A 21,353-nucleotide genomic window follows, 5' to 3' on the forward strand; every position below is an offset into this window, starting at 1 on the left:
TCGATTCATCTGAAACTAAAGATTTGACAGTTATTACTCTGGATCTCATGTTTGGTAAAGAAACAGTTACACAAACATATATAAGACTATCATGTTTACCACTTTCCATGCTTTACCCACGCACAGGGCCGGATTAACCCGAGGTCTAACTGGGCTACAGCCCAGGGGCCTCGGGCATCCAGGGGGCCCTTGACAGAGCTCAGCAGAATTATTGATTGGGACAGGGGCGGGGGCGCCCCCGGCCCAATCAATGCTGAGCTCTGTCACTGCAGTCCTCCTTCTCCGGCGCTCAGTAATCTCCTTACTGAGGAGATCTCGCTAGAGTGTCACGAGATCTCCTCAGTAAGCAGCTTACAGCGCGCCGCGGAAGGAGGACTGCAGTGACAGGAGAAGGTAAGCGCTTGGGGGGGGGGGCGTTCGGCTAACAGGGGGGCCAGTTTGCCAACGGGGGGGGTGGCTCACAGGGGAATGGGGGCCCCCTTAGCCCAGGGGCCTCCATTCCGTTAATCCCTGCCCACGCATCTACAAGTTTCATTTATTTATTTTTTCAGTTACATTTATTTTGTCTGTACAGTCAAGTGCCATGTCATTTACATCCTCTTTTATTATCATCATCATTATTAGAATTTTTAACATTTATCCTTTATTAGGTTATTTATTGGGTGATTTATGCTTATGTACTGTAACGGCAACAGTTAAACCAGTTACGATCTCATTGACCTCAGGCTCTATATAAAGCAGTGCTCCGCCCTCATTGGATTACCCCTGACGAAGTCTTAGTGACGAAACACGTAGGGTTCCAATGGGAGTTGAGACTGTTTACCGGGACAACCAAACCCGGAAGTTGCACAGAGTCCGACTGCGATACGGACCGCGAGCGGGGAATATCTGTTTGCATCTAAAAAGAAGCCTTGATGTGCATGTAACTGCTTACGAAATGTAAGTTGATTTTATCCTTTGTTCATTAAACTATTCCTTGAAGTATTACACCATCGGGGCATTGATGTTTTTTTCTTGTCTCCCATTTATATGTGATACCACTCGGTGAGAAACTTGGGAATACATAAGAAAGGACCCCTGATGACTACTATGAATACCATTGAGATGCTTTTGTGATAAAAGACATTGGGACTTGCAGTTTACACTAGATTGTGACTATGAACATTTAATTTATCTTTGCTTTTATCTGTTTTCAGCTTTATGCGTGCAGGCATTGTTTGACACTTGGTCACCTGTATATTCATTTACCACCCTATTTGCGCCTTATCCCGATTTTTGTGTATTTTAACACAAACATATACTGTATGTTTTGTTTAGGCTTCTTAATTTACATGATATTTTTCCCCAGCAAAATGAAGACCTGTCTGATGTCACGCAAGTGAGCATACAAGGGCAAGTTGAGCTCGTAAGTGTTCTTAGTAAGAGTTGGTAAGTAAAAGTAAGCTGAGCTTGCTAAGAGTCTTGCTATAGGTTTCCTTAGGAAGTATAGAGCAAAATGCAAGCTCAATCCTACAATTTGAACATAATAGAGAATAGGAGTACTCATTATCCTGTAGCATGTAATACTACATTCGTGGGGCTTAATGACACAATTAAGCCCCGCCCCCACTATTCAATGCCGTGAATTTCTGCATTCTGTAGTGGGGGTGGGGCTATGGTGACGCAACGATGTCACCACGCCCCCCTCCTACCCCTTGTCACATGACTTCATGAAATCTTAAAAGTTGGCATGTATGTGCTATCCTTTGTAACATGTAGTAGCCAGTAGTGGTAACTTACATGTAAGAAGATAAAGTTGCTCCTGAGACAGGTGCTCTTATAGGACTCTGCTGCGGGGCGTCCTGTCTCTTTCTCATGGGACTGGGACAGCTCCCTCCTCCGCTCTCTGGGGGTCAGAGTTCAGGCACCGCCTGGCTTAGTAAGGCTCAGACAGACTGGGCAGCGTCACCATGGAGACAGGTTTTTGTCTACGGAAGCTGGCAGCTTCCAAAAATGTACCTGTAGTCCAGTGATAGGCAGCCTGATATGCTTCAGGGGCCTCTAAAGGCCTCACATTACCCTTAATCTCAGTAATAAAGAAAAACATTACAATTAATCACAGAAAGAGACACCTACCTGTTATAATATGTCAGCAGGCATTTAAACAAGTGTTACACGCCATAACATATTTGATGTGAATATAAGGTCTTTCACCTGGCCTGAAAAGACCTCTGCCTGCTGAAACCATACACACGTATAACTTTGTGGAATTCCCTCCCTCGCCCAGTAAGACTTTCCTCTAGTCTTCAAACCTTCAAGCGTTCACTGAAAACCCACCTCTTCAGACAAGGTTATGATATTCCTCAACCATCATCTTAATTTCCCTAGATTACCCTATTGCCATCCTCTACACTGCTAACGCAAGACAACAACCTTCTGACCAACATTGCAACACACACAGCCCACTCAGTACTTTTACCTTTGCAGTCTGGCTGGTCCATTGTGCAATATGATGTAGCACATGCCCTTGTGTTTCTAACTCTCTAACTCCCATTGTCCTATAGATTGTAAGCTTTCGAGCAGGGTTCTCTTACCTCTCTGTCTGTATGTATTACCCAGTATTGTCTTATTAATGTTTGTTCCCAATTGTAAAGCGCTACGGAATTTGCTGGCGCTATATAAATAAATGTTGATGATGATGATGATGATGGGCCATCGATGAGTAGTTTGCAGCGTTTATGTTTCTTGTCTTGTGATGTTGGTTACAGCTGGTAGTAACATCTGCTAACTTAATACAGAATAAGGCCAGTAGTTTATCAGTGTACACTGGGTATATCACACAATGGTCAGCAAATCTGACAACAACGCAGGAAGGAGCTGGGGCTGCAGGTGAAGGATCATAGGGCCACAGATGGCCCCATGGCTGCCTGTTGCCCATCCAGGAGATAGTCTTTGTTGCTGCGTGGAGCTGGCAATGTTCTGTTTCCTATGCTTTTCACCTGACAGTAATGCAGACTTCTACTTTCCTACTTTCCTGGAATTTCCGGGAGGCTCCTGAATTTCAGGGAGTCCTCCCAGACTCCCGGAAGAATAGGCAAACCTCCCGGACTCTGTAAAATGCCGGAATTGAATAGCAGGGGGCGGGACTTAATCTCATCATTAAGACCCGACCCCGCTATTCAATAGACTGATAGACTGTGTTCAGCAATTGAAGGTGGGTCTGTCTCAGCGTGGTTCAACCCATGTCGTGGGAAACATAGCGAGGGCCATAAAACGGTAACATTGTACATTGGATATAGTGGAGGATAAAATACATTCAGGTTGTGTCAAATTAAGTAAATAATCAGGCGCTACATTACGCACATTTCCTATAAGACTTTTGCTAGGGGTTACTCAACATAATCTCTTAATAGTGATGCTGCAACCCTTTGTTTTTTACTGTAGGTTTGTAGTTGTGTTTTAAAATCCTCAGTGATATTGACCAGTGCTGCAGTACTGACATCTGTGTCTTCGTTCCTCTTCTTGCTATGGTCTGCAGTGCATGCGATGGAACATCAGCTTCTACTATCGGAGCAGTTGGATTATCACTGTCTGCGTCTCCTTCAGAGGTAATAGTAGATTCAGCCTCCACACTGCCTGACATCCTTTGTTTAAATAAAAATAATATAGTACATTTTTGAATTAATATTCAACACACAGCCACATGATTGCAATAGGTTTTACTATCATTGTTTGTTTGAAGAGGGTGAGTATGAAAAGGAGACAGATTCAACCAGATCTGGGACCCATGATTTGTATATAATTTAGAGGCTACAACTACTTCATAATTGGAACTTTTGCGATACGGTGCTTTTTTCTTTCTTCCTTTGCGGTAGTGCAGTAATATTTATAACCAGGGAAATTCTGATGCCCTGTCTGCAGTGCATGGGAAATTCCTCAGTTATAAATATAACTGCACTGTTGGTAATAGCTCATTTGCGCGAGAAGATGCTGGTGGTGCCAAATTTGATACTTATGTGAGGAAATAAAGAGGAAGAATGAGGGTTGTGTGTATTTTATTAAATGACATTTATTTTAAATCCAGTGTGTGTGTTTTTATTTCTATTTTGCCCTGGTGGACTACAGGTCACATCGACCCCTTGATGCCAGGGCATGCTGGCCCTTCTGGCTCTTCAAGTGCCAGCATGCCTGGCCAGGGCCACCTTAACAACATTATGGGCCCCCGGGCAAAGCAGTGCAGCGGGGCCCCTACCTCTATATATGTGTATCATATATATATATATATATATATATATATATATATATATCATACTTGCCAACTCTCCCGGAATGTCCGGGAGACTCCCGCATTTCGCGAGAGTCTCCCGGACTCCCGGGAGAGTATGGCAATCTCCCTGATCTGCCCAGAATTCGGTTCAAACGCCGCGATTCACCGGTAATCACGGCATTTGGCCCCGCCCCCGCTGTAAAATGATGCGAATTGCGTCATCACGACACAGGGGCAGGGCTAAAATGACGCGATTTCCAAAGCCCCGCCCCCTACACGCCCATCTCCACCATGCAGCTCCCGGATGAAAATTATTGAATGTCGGCAAGTATAATATATATATATATATATATATATATATAGATATAGATATATAGATATATTTAAAGGATTTTTTTTTTTTTCAGGATTATTTATTTTACTTAAGAGCCCTGTCTATGGGGCCCCCTTGCCTGTGGGGCCCCCGGGCACCTGCCCATTGTGCCCAATGGAAGAGATGGCCCTGTGCCTGGCAGCCATGTGTATACTGAAGCTTATATTATTACAAGTGCCAGCATGTCCAACTATTTAAAGGCGGCCAGGACATTCTGACCCAGGGGTGTGGAAATAGCCCTCCTATTCAGCATGGGGCAAGTTATTCCTAGGGCATGGACAGCCCACATTTTGTTTGCAGGGCCGACCCCCCTAGGGAATTCAGCCATATCCAACTCTACATAAGGCCCTAAACGAGTGACAACATGTCATAGTGGGGTCTTTTCTTCCAAGCACCCCTGCACTGATTATAATTAAACACCCTACCTCTTCCTCATTGGTTGACAACATGAAAGAGGAAGGAGTGTGTTTAATCATTTGAATTAACTTAAACAGGTCCCGCACACCCATTACATTCTGTAGTGAGGTTGCCAGCTCCAGCTTCACTAAATTGCTTCATTTTTCAGCAGGGACAAAATGATGTGATTCCTATCAAATTGTGTCATGGACGCTCTCATGTGCAAGCTAATTTCTAGGCATCTAAAACTGCAAATATGTGTTTTGTGAATTAATTCCTAGTAATAGTTTGATATGGCTCAGATAAACTGTGTACAGCCAGAGATTAAAACCTTAAACTAAGCCTCCCTGGACAAGTCATTATGAAGCCGAACCTCCACTATCAACTGTTTGACACCTGCTCACTACTATAATTATTATTATCAATTCCCAATTAACGACACCTCTGGTGACTTACACCCCCTCCCTCCAGATATTTACACTACTTACATACTCCTCTGCACCCCTGAAAATCAATGTATTTCTCCTTCAACACTACTTTAACATCACTGCCACATCTCGCTGTTAATCTGTTACTTCCCCCTTCAACCCCTGTTCGTTTCCCCTTAAAGTACTTTTCCCCCGTTGTCATAACATGCCACCTGCTTACTACAAATCTGAGCCTCATTCAATGTTTATTCTCTCTCTTATTGTCAATGCCTTCTATTAATCACATGTATTGTTTCGTAGGTATAATATATGTTGACTTGTAAAAATCAATAAAATATTTTTTTTTAAAAACAAAACAAAAAAAACCTTAAACTGAATCTAAATTAATGTGTCCCTTTGATAATGTTGAATTCCTCCGTTCTCCCCAGAGGGTGTTTGTAGATAATAGCCCAGATCCATGGTTACAGATGACCGCCCCAGAGCCAATTCAATTTATGGCACCTGTCGCAAAGATTGATGTCTTTGAAAATATCTCTTTAAGGATAGTGATACACAGCACACATCTGGGATGTCTCAGACACTTTGACTGCTGATCCAGGCAGCTGGGCTAAAAGTTAATGACAAGTTAGGACACAGGAAAATATCATATCATATTTTCTCCAATATCATACTTACAAGAGGCTTGTGTGGTATGCAAATGAAGGGAAATGTGTGACCTGTTGTGTGGAGCTAAAATCATATTTATAAGCCATTCTGGTGAGCAGTTAGGACAGGATAAATAAAATAAGACTAGAAAAGTTGTTTTCAACAGGAGTCTAATTTGCATATACACCGACCTTCTAGTTCTGACATCATAGGAAGGGGTCTGTGGGCCCTGCAGCAGTTTTAAAACTGTAGTGTAACTCTTAGATATTGTTCACTTTTGTGGAATCAGTCCAGAGCCGGATTTACACCTCATGGGGCCCTAGGCAAGATATCGGTTTGGGCCCCCCCTTCACACACACAGTGGCCCCTCACACACACGCAGGGCTGCCATCAGAAATTGTGGGGCCTAGTACAAACGAAAGAGTCTGGGCCCCCCCCCCTTCCCAATGTATAGTGCGGGGTATATTACATTGACTCCATATTAAGCCACGCATAGTACCCCCAGATCATATTATGCTACACATAGTACCCCCAGATCATATTATCATACACATAGTACCCCCAGATCATGTTATCATACACATAGTACCCCCAGATCATGTTATCATACACATAGTACCCCCAGATCATATTATGCTACACATAGTACCCCCAGATCATATTATCATACACATAGTACCCCCAGATCATATTATCATACACATAGTACCCCCAGATCATGTTGTGTAGGTAGTGTAGGAACCCCCTGTGTGCTCAGCACCTTCTACTCAGCGCGCCAGCCGAGACAGGAACAGCAGCTGTCAGCACAGGCAGTCCCACAAGTCGGACATCACAGAATACAGCCGCCGGCTCTATCACAACCCCGCCCCCAGTGACAAGAAACAGTTCTCAAAATAAAAAGCACGAGTCGCAAAGGGCGGGGGTGGTGCCGCGAGTCGGGGGAGGGGCCACAATTTTTTTTTTTTATTATTATTTTTTTTTAGATTTTCACTTGTCCCCCTCCAGCTGGGCCCCCGGGAGCCGCTAGGCCCTAGGCAGGTGCCTAGGTTGCCTAGCGGTAAATCCGGCCCTGAGTCAGTCTGATATTGAAGAGTGTTCCATTTTCTGCTTCTTCCAGCAACAGAAACTTGATCAGACGTGAGTGTATCAATTCTGTGTTTTATACTTTTTATTTTACAAGAAACCATTGAATTATATCTTTGTATGTCATTTGGATTAATTGTTTTATCTTAAGCATTGTGGATGTATTTTCCATATTAAATTATACTTATTAAGTTCAGGGCTCTGTGCTCTAACAAATTCATGTGACAGTTTGGTCAAAACGCTACTGTCAGACCCGTAGAAGACTGTAGACTGCTGGAATCACTAACTGGTATTTACACTACTGAACAAGGAGGTGCGGAGTCTAACATACCCCTGGTGTTCACCAGGGATCCCGCAAGAAAGTTTGGGCTTAGCTGCAAAGGGTACACAGGTCGTGGTCCTCCAAGACAGTTACCAGTGTAGAAATAGAGAATGGTCAGGATGGTCTGGGTCAAGCCAATCAGGAAGAGACAGTACCGAAGGGAGATCCACAGAGAGGTCAGACAGGCTGAGGTCACAATAATCAGACTGGAATGACGATGCTCCAGAAGACTGGTCAGGTAGCCAAGGTCACAACAATAGATAATAATGGGAACAATCCAGGAGTATAGCAGAGGAAGCGGGGTCAAACCAAAGGAAGCAATAAATATAGGTATTTAATGCTGGAGACAGAAGACCTGATACTCTGGCACCCTAATGGTGATTTAGGATTTAAATAGAGGCAGCAGGGCTATGATAGGAGGAGGTGAGGGTAGGTCAGAGACGCTGACTGCCAAAACAATGGGAGCGTCCTGCTGACTAACAAGGATGGCCGGGGATGTTGTGTTCCTGTTGCTTAGCAACAGGACGCCCCCGGACGGAACTACCAGGCGATAGTCTCCGCTTCGCGGAAGAACAGCGGGGACGGTGCCTGACAGCTATATAGTTGAAACAGGGGGGAACATTGTGGTTTATGGTAACTCAAGACCAAAAAGAAAAAGCAACGCTGAATAGTGATATATAGGTGTGGCCTTAACTTGAAAAATCAAAGGAGATTCCTTTTTCTTTTTTTTATGGTAACTCTGAAAGTAAATTGTGATTGGTTAGTTTTAAGGCAGAACCGAAGGCTTCCTGAATAAGAGTGTCAGCTCTTCACAAAAACATTGGTGGCGGCATAATTGCTAAGGCAATGCTAGTGTGTGCCATAGATAGGGAAGTATTTAATCATATTAGACAGACCAGGTGGTTGTTTTTGATTAACCCTTTGTCACACACTCATCCTGCAGGCTCTGGTAACTGCTGGTCATGACAGAGGCCCCAAAAATACCCACTTCACTAGTAAGTGGGTAGGGCACAGAAGAATGTCCTGCTCTCCCATGAGTCTAGAAGACCAATTTGGAATTTGCGAGTTTCATGGAAATTACAGTAGAGTGGACAAGTATGTATCTGCTATTTTCTTATACTGTCGGGGACATTTCTCTATCCATTGTTCTGATAGCTATCAGAGAGAATTATGGTGCTAATCAAATTATCAAAACAGCAATGCAATATTAATGAGTCCATCAACAAAAGCAATCTGGTAGCCAAGAATGGGAAGCTACAGATGTAATAAATGTCTTGGAGCCTTAGTCATTAGGTAGAGCAAGGCAAAAAAAGGAGTAAATTTGATCCTGGACAAATCCATGTTAGAATGCAAGGGGTGCAAATTAGTTTGTTATTTTGTACATAAAGAAATAATGGCTTTCATGTAGCACACAAATACTTGATAAATTTCGTATCATTCCTGCAGTGTGTTGGACTCCATAGGACTGAGAAGCAGAAGAGATTGCTGACCAGGTGGTATTCAAAACTCCGCACTGTATGCCTTTTCGATGTTCTTCTTTTGGTAGGAGGCTCGGCTAGTGCCCAGAAAGGGAACTTTGTTTTAAAGATTGCTTGCTACATGTTCTTTTATAGATATTTTGATGGCATATGTTTTGTAATGAATACATTTTTAGAAGGTATTATACCAGTTTTCATTTTTTCTCTTTTTTCGTTATGCTTACGAGAAAAATCATGAAGCAGCACTTTGTGGTTCTTGTGAAACTGCACTGCAGGCTCTATAAGAAGCATTTTCTGGTGGACTCTGATTGATAAAGCCTGATAGTGCTTGTAACATGAGAGTCCAATTACAATAGGGTGTGCATTTGTGGATTCTGCTGTTTTGGAGGAGACTTGCTTTTATTTGTACCACTCGGTGATTAGCTTCTCATTTGTAGCAATATTACACTATTGTGTTATGCTTTCTCTTTTTTTTTTAATATGTATCAAACACTGATTGAAAGAAAAGGATTTCTTCACATCACATTGAACTTTTTTTGTTGAATTGCTCATAATTATTTGTTTTCTGGATGGTAGCCAGGGGCAGGCTGGGCTGCAGGGCAGGGGGGTATATGCCCCCAGCAGGGGAGGGCTGGCAAACTTTAGCCTGGGGGGCAAAATTCGACTCAGCAAATGAAAAAAAAACGCAGGTGGCCCAGTCACCCAGCCAAGGTAGCCCACTATGGGACTGGCCCGGGGGCAGATGCCTCCCTGCCCTCCAGCCCAGCCTGCCCCTGGCAGAGCCAGTCCCATAGTGGGCTACTCTGGGTCACTGGCCCACCTGCGTTTTTTTCCCTTTAAAATAGGCTGCTGGCCCTCCGGGCTAAAATTTGCCATCCCTCCCCTCCTGGTAGCCTATATTAATTCAGATTTCAAGTTTTTAACATACACTTTATATGGGATGCTGTTTTGATAATATGAGTAGAGCCGTAATTCAGGTGAGTTGGCACTTGTGGTTTGAATTAGGCAGCACACCAGGTTGTGCTTGGGAAGTTTTTATAAATATATATCGTTAGTTCCCGGGAGTTTGCTAGTAGTGCCTCGGAGCCAGATGTTTTGTACTTTGTGTTACATAAAGACAACATTACTTTTCTGCATGCAAACATTCCATGCATACTTTATTTAACTCGTGGGAGTTTATCTGCCACAATTATTTTCACCTTGGATAGGGCATGAGTGTCAGAGTTAGTTTATTTTCTGCTAGCTAAAATTGGAACAAAAATAAATTAGATAAGTGACTGTAGCCGTGAAGTAGAAAGATACTGTAGCCACAAATACTTACTGGGTGATGTCAAGGTCATTGACATTACTTGTGCTGAAAATAATGTTTAGAATAATACAAAGATAAAACACTTTTCTACAGTGGAAATCCTGCAGAAACATTTTATGTAGGCTATACAGGTCTATGTAATATATAATAACATAGGCAAAGTATTACAGGGGTTCATCATCATCACCATTTATTTATATAGCGCCACTAATTCCGCAGCGCTGTACAGAGAACTCACTCACATCAGTCCCTGCCCCATTGGGGCTTACAGTCAAAATTCCCTAATACAGACAGACACAGACTAGGGTCAATTTGTTAGCAGCCAATTAACCTACAAGTATGTTTCAGAGTGTGGGAGGAAACTGGAGCAACTGGAGGAAACCCACACAAACACGAACAAACAAACTCCTCACAGATAAGGCCATGGGAATTGAACTCATGACCCCAGTGCTGTAAGGCAGAAGTGCTAACCACTTAGCCACCGTGCTGCCCAATTTTACTGTTGTGTGAGGCAGCAAATTAAATAGCACCCTTCTAATTCCTTACAAAAAAAGTAACTCATTCTAGCGTTGTGGAACATACTAGAAAAGACAATTATTGTAACTTGCTGCTTGGTGCATCTGCCTTATAGGTGGATTGGCCATATGTCTGATCAGGAGATTTTTTAAAAAACATTTTTAACCTGCGCCCTGGTCATTGGAGCTGACCCTGGCCTACTAGTGGCCAGCCCTAATATTGGTCTGCTTCTTGGTGCCTGGAATATTGATGGGTATTGCTGCAATTGGAGTGGTATAACCATACTTACCAGAGGGGGCAGGGCGTGACAAATCGCGCCTTTTAGCCCCCCTCATCTTCATCACCATCACCAAAAACCGGTAGGAGAGAGACTGTCGGCCATCTGTCTCGATTGTGGTGGGACTGTTCGGCATATTGAGGGCTTTGTCCTGACTATAAGGAAAGTTGGGAAGTATATCCCTCTTCACCCTGCTTTGCTTGAAAGGGGACCACATGTATCTAACAGTGGTTAGTTCAGTGATGCCTGTGTGTTTTATGGGGAAGTGGTTGGAGGATCTAATACCACTGTCTAAAGCCATAGGGAACTCCCCTGCATTCTGATACATCTGGCTGCAAGGCGGCACTCACACCGTCGGCCCTCCTCCTGTTGACATGACACCACCTACTGATACTTTGGCCACACCTACCACACGAGGCCACTTTAAATTCCCAATCCACCCCTGGGTAGGTACATAGGAGATTTTGGATACTTCCTTGAAAATGGAATCTTCCATAATTGTTAAAATACCATCACAGATTGTTTTAAAAGGCATCAATAAAATATATTGATATTTAATATTGCATATAATTTGCAATCGATTTATGTCGATTTTATGATTTTGTTTTAATGCCTTTTGTTAAAAACTTGCAGTGATGAATCATAAATACATAACATTTATATATCACGTATCACATCAAAATATGTTTGCATATTTTAGCAAAACATTATAATTAGCAAATATAGCTGAACACAGCGGTTCCCAAAGTGTGCGCCGTGGCTCCCTGGTGTGCAGCGGTGCTGTCACAGGGGTGCCTTGGCCAGGGCTGCTTGTCCACCGGCAAAAGAAGAAGGAAAAAAAACAAAACTTACCAAACTAGCGGTGCCGGATCCTCCTCCTCCATTCTCACTGTTCTCTTCTCACCAGGGCCCGATTAAGGGTTCTGGCTGCACTAGGCTATTTCAGCCGTAGCGCCCCCACCCCCCCTCCAGCCACCTCACCTGCCCCCTTCGGCCACCTCACCTGCCCCGTTTAGCCACCTCACCTGCCCATCTGCCGCCCCTCCCCCCGAGACATTAGAACGGACTTACCTGCTGTGGAGTCCTCTCTTCAGCGCTGTGTATGACAGGCAGTCTGGCAGCGATTGCTGCTAGCTGCCTGTCGGTGTGGCCGCGGGCGCTTCTTACTCTGGTGGTCACGTGAGATGTGGAAGTCCTGATCTCACGTGACCAGAGTAAGAAGCGCCCGCGGCCACACTGACAGGCAGCTAGCAGCGATCGCTGCCAGACTGCCTGTCATGTGATAGTGACAGTCGGGACCGCTCCTTTAGACCAGTGGCGGTCCCGATGACTCCGCTTGAAACATTTAGGGAAAAAAAAAATAACATCTCAGTGACGTTGCGCCCCCCTGGCTCCAGCGCCCCAGGCTGCAGCCTGGTCAGCCTATTGGCTGATCAGGCCCTGCTTCTCACTGACTGTCGAGCGTTACATCATTACTTTTGACAATGTCAGTGAGGAGCAGCAGCAGAGAGGAACAACAAGGAAGAAGAAAGAGGAAAGTAATAAAAGGAGAGGAAAAGAACGTTGGGAGGACATAGTGTGATCTGGTGAAGGGGCACATTGTAATATTGTGAAGGGGCGCAGTGTGATGGTAAAGGGGCACATTGTGATATTATGAAGGGGCACAGAGTGAAATTGTGAAGGGGCATAGTGTGATTTTGAAGGGGCACAGTGTGATGGTGAAGGGGCGCAGTGGTATGATGAAGGGGCACAGTGGTATGATGAAGGGGCACAGTGGTATGATGAAGGGGTACAGTGGTATGATGAAGGGGTCTATAAACTTCTTACATTATTTTAATCAAACTACTTCAATAACAGGACTGCCCGGTAATTATTTTGGTTTAGGGGTGCCTTGGAAAAAATTATTGTGACCCTAAGGGTGCCTTGAACTGAGAAAGTTTGGGAACCTCTGGCTTAACATGTGTTTTTCTAAACAATGAGAATTCCCCACATGAAGATAACTCAAAGTCACAGATAATTGCACCAAGTGTAATGGTTCCTTCTGAGGTTGCTGCTCATGCTATTCTAAATAGATGTGAATTGCAGTGCTTCTTTATGACTGAGTTATGTGGCAGAAGAGTCTGTGTGGTCTTTATTATACTACAACATAACAATGTGTCATACAAATCTCCTATCCCCAACATTCCAAATGACCAAACAGAAATATATGAAGTGCTGTAAAATTTTTGAGGAACATTTAAAGTAATGCCATTATTATGGGCTTTACATCTGTTTCTAATGCATGTATGTCTAGAGTCTAAGCATGTTTTTGTTTTCACTCTTCATCTCCTGCATGTCTGGATTTGCCCCAGTGGCTGGAGATAGAACAACCTGTACTCAACGAGATCATCCAAAAGTTCACAACAGCAGTAGAGATTATTTCAGGAGACAAATGTGATAACCTTGTGGGAGGCAGTGACCTGTGCACTGCTGTGATACTGTTAGATAAGAAAGAACTAGACTGTGATCAGAGCAGCGTCAGGATGTGAGTAAGGGAATGGAAACAAGTGGGAAGACACAGGCTGAAAGTTAGTGGAAGGAGCAGGGTCCCCAACAGCACAGAAAGTGATATGAGATTCCAGGCATATTGATGCAGAAGGGTTTTGTGTCAAAACACTTCTTAATGAAGCCAAATGTATGCATCCGACTTGTTTTATTGCATGAAGAATGTTCTAAATATAAAACCACTTATTTTCAAGCTCCCAGTTCATATAGTATTATCATGTTGAAATGCTCTAGCCATAACTATCATTCACCAGGCCACATAGCCAAAAATTATTTCTGAATTATTATTTTTATTATTTACTGTCCCAGTGGCCCCCACTGTACACATGTGCACCGGAATCCCATTTGGGATTTTTAATTGCACTTGTATAATTATTCAAATTTTTAAGAATTATAACAGTGGGACTGAAATCTGCCTCTGGAGCTGATGAACACCAACCCCTTCCCCCACCATCGATCCACGGACACCAAGGATAATTACTAGGGTCCGAGTCCAAAGAACATCTCCTTGGGTCATGTTTAAGATGTTTTGTGTGTTAGTTCAATTTTATAAGTGAGCATGTTTGCCAACATGTTAAAATAATTTCCAGGGACACTTTGCAAGTGAGCACATTATGCATCTGTTTCCAGCAAGCCACACCCCTTTTTACTGTCAAAATTCAGAACTGTTGGAATTTAGAACTATTGGAATTCAGAACTGTTGGAATTCAGAACTGTTGGCCAATATGATTATCTCTTTTTAATGATGTTACTTGCAGCTTTATAGCATGTGTGCATGATACAAAACAACATAGCTGTTTAGAGAATCTCCCCACTGGGCCTGATTTACAGTTTGAGATGCATCATTGAGACTTTCATTTACATGGATATAGCCATTTGTTAGCTATGAGACGTGATTTTTGTACCCACATAAACCAGTTGAAAGTTTTGATGACTTACACTAGTATTTTGAGTTAGAGGCATGCAAAGAAATAAGCAACTCAAAATACAGACATGGACACGGAGGTGTGCACTCACGATCGGGACATCTTTACCTTCAAATCTACATTAGGTCCACTGTGGTTAGGTCTTAAATGTCTATTTATTATATTACTACATTGCAATACTACAATGAATGTGCCTCTTTTGGCAGAGAATGCGTTACATGAGAGCCCCTTGCCCCTGAAGCACATTTACATTTGTTTTAAGTGGACATCAAACATTTATCCATTGATTTTATGTGTAATTATCAATCTGTACATGTAGCAGAAATGTTACTAAACAAAGATCTAAAGAATATGAATCAATGGTCTTAATTTATTTAGCACATAATGGTGAGAATGTGACCCTGTCTTGAACAGGCCAAGCTTTGAAATCTCTGTCTTGTGACAGGAGACTGATCCTTTGGTCTTTTTTTTAATTACCATGTGACTTAGGGCATAACACGACACACACACATACTGAATCTATTCATTTCAAGCAGCATTTCACAGCAATGTGACTATATAATCTACCTACATTTTGATAATCACATATTCCTTTCTCAATTTAGTATTAAAGATTGGTATCACAATCTGCAGTCTTGCTGAATGTCCCTGATTTCCAATGGCAGATCTTATAGTTTATAAAAATATATAGATTTGTTTGAACAATTTGATTGGCTAATGGACCTCATCCAATCCATTGGATATTGAGACTATAAAAGAGAGTCATATGCATAGACTCCTTATCCACCTTGAGAAAGTCAATGTGTTGAAACGCGTTGGTTAATGAGTAGAAAATTACTGCAATAATCACCTATCAGGATTACCATCTGGATTCAGAGAGAGTTCTCAGTGTTATCTTCACCCTGGGGGAACTTTGAGATAATTTTATACTGCTGACATACCCTGTTTCCTCTGGTAGGAGATTTTTGAACTTCTACTTTCCTTTTGGAACTTGTTTTTGTACTTGTATTTATAATTTTTTTTTTGCATATGTGATTTTAGAAGTTACTACCTTAGATTGGCTCTCCTTTTTTATTTCTTTTGGGTAAATGAACAATTAAATTGGGAATGAGATGTCCCTGCTGAGGAGAGGACTACATCTTACACATTATCCCTTAGAAAGAACCTCCTATTAAGGCTTTGTTGATGTGTATCTCCGGTAAACTTATTACCATTGGGGGACAACACATGTTTGATTCAGAGCACGGAATAGAAGATTTGACTTTCAAAGATTGGACACTGATCACTATATGAAATTTAAACACAGTGGTGTGTCTTGTTTTTTTAATTCATATCTTACTGTATTACCCTATTTTGGATTTTGTTTTATTTTATTTACATGAAATTTTGGAATTGAACCAAGTATGAATATGAAGACATGAGGACATAGACATATCAAGATCGCACAATATAAGTACTTTTATTAAATTATTTTATTAATTTATTGTATTACACAGTTGAACATTTGAGAAACCATAAGCGCTGAAAACACCTCTTCCTACTTATACATTTTTTTAATGTATCTTATTTTGAACTGGTGTATGGTTTATTAGAGTGCATTTAAGCTGCATTTGGGAGTGGAGCGCTATTAGAAATCAAATTGTCAACAAAGATCTTATAGCTTATCAATATACTTGTTTACCAATATCGACCATCTACACCAGGCCTGTCCAACCTGCGGCCCTCCAGGTGTTGTGAAACTACAAGCCCCAGCATGCTTTGCTGGTAGACAACCAGTTGATAGCTGGAAGGGCATGCTGGGACTTGTAGTTTCACAACATCTGGAGGGCCGCAGGTTGGACAGGCCTGATCTACACAATACGTATAAGGATGGCATGCTTAAGCTAGTTACATGGATCGTGATTGGGCTATTCAGATATCTGGCTATATATTATCAATATTCTATATAGATGGATATTGTGAGGCAGGGGACACCCAGAGATGCAACAAAAAGGTCACCAGACATAAATAATAACCAAACAGCATAATGACAGTATAATTATTAACCACCGGAGAATTGATAATGCCCTAAATGCTTCTATATACAGCTACAGTATATCATTGTCAGTGGCAGTGTTGGTGGGGGTGATGGGACACCGTGAGCCCAGCATCAGACATATATAGGGGTAGGTATGGCATATTTTATCCAGAATACTTTAGGTTTTCCATGAATTGGAGTACTATGCATATAACACCTATGTCATAAACACAATAAAACTTTGTTAACATTTCTTTTGATAGCGAAAAACACATTTGCTATTAGCACCATACTGGAGCAACGCTCCAGGTCATATACATATAATTTAGGATGTGACTGCAGATGGATTATAATCGCAGGATGTGAGTACAGTTCAGCATATAAAGAAGTGTTCATGTACGATAGAGTGGAAATTTGCTTAGCCACTTAGCCATGGAAGGTATTTAAGTCAATAACAGTCATCTCCAGTACATGGTTTAACCATGATGAAGCCCAAGATATGGGTGAAACGCGTAGGTCCGTTACCACATAGACACATCTCTATACAGGGGAGGGCTGGCAAATTGTAGCCCAGGGGATAAGACTGGACTCAGCAGCCTATTAGGAACATTTTAAAGGGAAGAAAATGCAGGTGACCCAGCCCAAGATAGCCCACTATGGGACTGGCCAGGGGGGCAGATACCCCCCTGCTCCCCAGCCCAGCCTGCCCGTCTCTATATGAGCAAATATACAATCAAGATCCAGTGATCAACGACCTGGCTGAAGTGAAAGAAATGCCATTAAGACTATATGATAAAGAAAAGAAGATCTGAGAATCAGATTGACCTTTCACCCAGGCCTGCATTTCAACTCTAAAGAAACCCTATCCCATGTGCACATGGGAAAAGATCGCACACCAAAAGGAGGAGAGGAGTGAATTTATACTACAAAATGACACTTATACAGATTGGAGATAAAGGCCTTAGTTCTTCTTCATCCCGTTCCCATTATATTTGGAGATAACTAATATGGATTGTTTGCAATAAGGATTGGCACTTATTAGACCCTACAAGACTATTGTCAGATATATTTGATCCACTAGTTTGAGTGCCATAACAAGATGGACTTGTTATAATTTTGTTCAAAGTGTCTGGTAGTACAAACAGCTAGTCATTATTTTTATGACATTGTTATTGTACTTTTACTTATACTATGATTGTCTGTGACCCATCAACCATTTACTAGGATCTTTTGATAATTTGATTTGCCTAGAAATTCACCTCTCTATCCCATAGGCAGCATCTGGGCAGAACAGTGCTGGTAACGGCTCTTGTCAAGTCATTGTAATATCTATTTAAGAATACATTAGAAATACTGAGTCACTTTACTGTAGCCAAATGTTTCTGCCTGTGAACCACCCGGGGTCAGAGAGGGATTAGAACCTGTCACCTGCCATTTGCTCAGTACTTGACATGGGATGTTCTTTTCAGATGTCAGTTCTGGCAAGCAGTATATTTATTCACAGCAATTATATCACATCTTATATGTAATGTAAACACATTAAGACTGGATTACCTTCATTTCCTTAATTCATTTTGTTTGTCTTACAAAGGACAGCTTCTAGTTTCACAGCCCATTGTTTAATTTGTTGGCAAATTGCAAAGCTCAGGTTTTTTTTAGTACAGTAAAAGGCTGATGGATGGATCTTAATGCAGGTTACGCAGTAAACATACAGGGATAATAGATTCCACCTATGTTATGATGCACACCGCTTATTGTATTAGTTTTATATGAGTCTGCTAGAACATTTCAATGTTTCAACCTCACTTATGCTTCAATGGATCATAAGTGAAGGGATCAGGACTGTCTGTTACATGCTGTACTTATGTGTTTAAAGTTTTTATTTTTGCATTGCTTGAAATGTGATCCTCCATGGAAGTGTAAAGGGTCAGTGCAATGTGCGTTTCATTATTAGTATAAGGAACCAGCCTCTGCCAGGTCTGTGCTGGTGCAAATATCAACTGCTTGGCAGAGTGGAAATGGCTGTGTACCTTTCTGCAAAACAAGGAACACTCCTCATATGTGCCCTTTTCACCCCTTTCTTTCATTTTCATAAATCTTTTTGTTTTTGAACTGCTCCACAAAACCAAACACATGGGTGCGCCTACTCTGAACTTATCAAGGAACGCCCTTCCTCTGCCCGACTCATCACATCGGCCTGTGCAAACCGCTGCCGCTTTGCAAATGCTGCCACCTTGTTGGCAGAAATCTATGCTATGTATTTTACCACATTACAAGTATGCACAATGGGCTGCACTGGCATGTTAAAGGTTTGTGGAATCAGGGGCGGACCCAGACATTTGCCCTACCCCGGGCGATTTTAGGGGGGGCGATTTAGGCCACGCCCCCTTTCTGTGTTCTAAGGCTGCCGGCTGCTGAACAGTATGTGCAGGTCCATTCAGCAGTGAAAGTGTGCTGTCCCGCTGCTCTGATTGTGTTTAAAACACAATCAGAGCAGCCGGGCAGCATACTGTCACTGCTGAACGGACCTGCACAGTGTGCAGCTGTCGGCAGCAAGCCCCTGATCGCCCCGATCGCCCCCCCCCCCCCCTATATCCGCCACTGTGTGGAATCCCACCGAGCCAAGAAAAATTAGGGCTTTGTTACTAACGTTACATTTAGGTGTACTGTGCCACAGCCCTCAGTCAGCAACTAGCTTCTATCTGTCTACTGCAAATTGTCTGGTGCCCTATGGTTCAGTGCCAATTTTGCCCCTAGATGCAAAATTAGTGAATGAGCCATATTGGCCAAAAGGTGGTAAGAAAGTGTATGACCACTAGATGGCAATACAGAGCCATTCCATTCAATTAATAGTTTAAACAGTATTTTTGTACACTGTAGTTTGTAGACTATACTTGGGCTGGATCTATTTAAATACTTGTGTGACTGGATCACTTATAAATAACTTATTTGTGGCTGGATCATGTAGAAATAATTTATTGCAGAAATGTATTTCAATTAGTGGTGCAGGCACCAATGTATGTAATTGCAAATGCACTTATCGTGTTACATTGGGATGTGTTTTGTAAGGAAGTATCATTATTTGGGTTTGTAACTTTGCTAGAGGAAGTCTGTTTGCTGATAGCAGGAAATGCTAAGTAAGTCTTTTTGTGTGAAGTGCCAACTACCTGTTTAGCCTGTATACCCAGCAGCTGCCTTTCTGCCTGGCGTGGCTGCATCTCAAATAATGCAAGCAATAAATTTTAGCGTATAACAGCGTAGTTTAAATATTGTTAGCTTTGCTTTGCATTTAAATCCATGTTTAGGAAAACATATTGTATCCGGATACTAAAAATAGCTCAGGCATTGCGGAACTATCTCGGATCAGGGGGCTGGATTACCCCCTGCCAGGAGTTATGTCAAAACTGTATAAAAAGTGAGCTGTTTAAGCATGTAATGTATCAATCTTGTACCATCCATACTTCTGGAAAGATCGCTAGTACCACAGACTGGCGTGTGAACTGTCCTTGTTAGGACTACTTGAGCTAATAAACCATCTTTTGCTTCAAGAACCTGCTTTGACAACTACTTACTCTGCTGTAAATTCCTCTGACCTACAGATTAGTACCAAATCTAATCCATTCTCCGGTTGATCTGAGGTGGACCCAGCATTCCAGTGCCAACGTTTTGCCCGCTACCTGCAGCTCTAGCCAGTGTGATAGGCCAGGAGGGAACTATCCACAGCAACCCTGACCTGAAGGCAAGAGGTCAGGTATACCAGCCCAGGTATACCAGCAAGAGGGTACCCTAGCATCGAGAGTTACCCAGAAGGAAGCGGTTCTATGTGTTGGTTTAGGAGCCTAGCGGTGGCAGCAAGCTCCTCCTATTGCGACAGGAGGAGTGTATTTGGGATAAAGAAAGGGAATGGTGGCAAAGTAAACCCAGCCGCTCCCCAGCGACAACAGACAGGGTGGCATAGGCGGTCCATCCTGCCACAGATTTCTGGTGGCAAGTGATGGGATAACCCCAGGCGGCTTTTCGTGCACCAGTCAGAAGAGCCAAGTGATTCAGGGGAGGAATAACTGCAGCCGGGAGAATGCACAGGATGTCTAAATACAGTGCTATGTCCAAGGCGGACCTGGAGATACTGTGCCAAGCAAAGAAGATAGACATTCCTTATTCAGCAAAAAGGAGCGAAATGAAACAAGTGCTGAAGGCCTGGGTGGAACAGCACGAGACAGCGGATGAGGAACTTGACAGTGACCAGGAGGAGACGGGAACGCCAGCCCTAGAAGCATCTGCAGTGACATTCCAAAGCACAGCACCTGTTCTCAGCAACAGTCCCCTCCCACCGAGTGAACCGGTGGCGCAAGTTCAACCCCGTGATGAGGGTAACTTTTCTGTACTAATGCAGCAGCTGGGGTCCCTGGGAGACAAAACAACTGAGGCAGGGCGGTTACTTATCATCAAGTTGTGGGGCAATCGGTGGCCATCACCTCCTGCAGCAGCCAGTAAACAGTCATCTGCTGTGCCCAGATTGGGCTCTCTCCACTTTACCAAATTTGATGATGCTGTTAGAGATATTGATGACATTTGCAGGTGTTCAAAATGTCTTGTAGCCTCCATGACCTGCCCAAACAGGAGTGGGTGAAGTATCTGGTTTCCATGCTACAAGGTCGTGCAGTGAAAGCTTATCGTGGAGTAGCCCCAGAGGACTGTGCAGACTATGACATGGTAAAATGGGCTGTCCTTAAGTGCTATGTTATTACCCCGGAGACCTACCGGCAGATGTTTCGGTACTTGGCTAAAAGCAC

This window comes from Mixophyes fleayi, chromosome 2 (assembly GCF_038048845.1).
Source record: "Mixophyes fleayi isolate aMixFle1 chromosome 2, aMixFle1.hap1, whole genome shotgun sequence".
Classification (NCBI taxonomy): domain Eukaryota; kingdom Metazoa; phylum Chordata; class Amphibia; order Anura; family Limnodynastidae; genus Mixophyes; species Mixophyes fleayi.